This window comes from Aristolochia californica, unplaced genomic scaffold, assembly GCF_029961685.1.
Source record: "Aristolochia californica isolate CCGP_79_NKW_82.1479 unplaced genomic scaffold, dmAriCali1.0.hap1 SCAF_103, whole genome shotgun sequence".
Lineage (NCBI taxonomy): Eukaryota > Viridiplantae > Streptophyta > Magnoliopsida > Piperales > Aristolochiaceae > Aristolochia > Aristolochia californica.
This window is the reverse complement of record NW_027181775.1, coordinates 65,001-67,040: the sequence shown is the minus strand read 5'-3', so window position 1 is coordinate 67,040 and position 2,040 is coordinate 65,001.

The following is a 2,040-nucleotide window of genomic DNA, read 5'->3' as shown; positions in this document are numbered from 1 at the left end:
AGGGACATACGCACTGGCGACACGCGCGCCCGTTTCGCCTGCCACCCATGCACACTCGCCTGGGCTGCTGGTCACATGCGTCGCTCATAGGCATTTTGCAGGCCAGCACCGGCGGATGCACGGGTCAAGCGGGACGGGACGAGCGCAGGGCTTGCTTTTGGCGGCACACGAAAACACGAACCCGAAAAAGGCGAAAAAGGGACATACACACTGGCGACACGCACGCCCGTTTCGCCTGCCACCCGTGCACACTCGCCTGGGCTGCTGGTCACGTGCGTCGCTCACAGGCATTTTGCAGGCCAGCACCGGCGGATGCACGGGTCAAGCGGGACGGGACGAGCGCAGGGCTTGCTTTTGGCGGCACACGAAAACACGAACCCGAAAAAGGCGAAAAAGGGACACACGGACAGGCGACACGAAAAAAAAGGGGTCGCCCTACCTAGGTGGGCGCAAAAACCCCGTCGGCCAGGAGGTTTCGCCAAAGTGTCTGTACTGTCACACAGGGTCAATAGCACGGGCATGGCCGGCCGCCGCACGTGCAGCGGCTTACGGACGCACGGTTCGGCGGCACAGGTGCCTGGCGGCTTTAGCACCTTGGGGTGGACAGGCCTGGCGGCAAGGGGGGCTAGGCACCTTGCTGCCAACCGGCAATGGTGCACGGGGCGGGGCGCCACACAAACACGAAAGAGGGACAAGAGCGGGGCGATGGTCCACAGAGACGAGCCATGCACGGGGCCCGTGATCGCCGACACGCGCGAACGCGGACGCGGACAAGGACAAGGACGCGACGCGCGGCGCGCGTGCGAGGTCAAGAGGGGCGCGCGCACGAAAACGCGAAAAAAGGGGCTAGCGGCCGAGAAACGCGAAAAAAACCGGGTCACCTACCTAGCCGAACGCCTAAAATCGCTTCGGGCAGGAGGTTTCGCCAAAGTGTCTGTACTGTCACACGGTCCGTACGGGCGCAACCCCATCGCGCGCCAGCACCCCTTCCTGGGGGCGCCCGCCCGCCAGGCGCCTGGCGCCCCACGCGCGCGCGCCCGGCGCCTGGCGCCTTGCCCCCCACGCGCGCCCGGCGCCTGGCGCCTGGCGCCTCGCCCCCCACGCGCGCCCGGCGCCTGGCGCCTGGCGCCTCGCCCCCCACGCGCGCGCCCGGCGCCTGGCGCCTTGCCCCCCACGCGCGCCCGGCGCCTGGCGCCTGGCGCCTCGCCCCCCACGCGCGCGCGCGCGTGGCGCCTTGCGCCTCGCCCCCCACGCGCGCGCGCGCGTGGCGCCTTGCGCCTCGCGCCTTGCCTCCGCGCGTGCCTGGCGCCTGGCGCCTTGCCCCCCACGCGCCTGGGCGCCTCTTTTCCGCCTGGGCGCCCTGGCACCTTTCCGCCTGGGCGCCAGTTTTCCGCCTTGGCGCCCTGGCGCCTTTTCGCGTGGGCGCCTCTTTTCCGCCTGGGCGCCATGGCGCCTTTCGGCCTGGGCGACTCTTTTTCGCCTGGGCACCTCTTTTCCGCCTGGGCGCCTCTTTTCCGCCTGGCCAGGGCGCCTCTTTTCCGCCTGGGCGCCATGGCGCCTTTCTGCCTGGGCGCCTCTTTTTCGCCTGGGCGCCTCTTTTCTGCCTGGGCGCCCTGGCGCCTTTTCGCCTGGGCGCCTCTTTCCCACCTGGGCGCCCTGGCGCCTCTTCGCCTGGGCGCCCTGGCGCCTTTTCGCCTGGGCGCCTCTTTTGGCGCCTGGGCGCCTACGCCAGGGCGCCTCTTTTCCGCCTGGGCGCCTCTTTTTCGCCTGGGCGCCTCTTTTCCGCCTGGGTGCCCTGGCGCCATTCCGCCTGGGCGCCTCTTTTCCGCCTGGGCGCCCTGGCGCCTTTTCGCCTGGGTGCCTCTTTTGGCGCCTGGGCGCCTACGCCAGGGCGCCTCTTTTCCGCCAGGGCGCCTCTTTTTCGCCTGGGCGCCTCTTTTCCGCCTGGGCGCCCTGGCGCCTCTTTTGGCGCCTGGGCGCCTACGCCAGGGCGCCTCTTTTCCGCCTGGGCGCCTCTTTTCCGCCTGGGTGCCCTGGCGC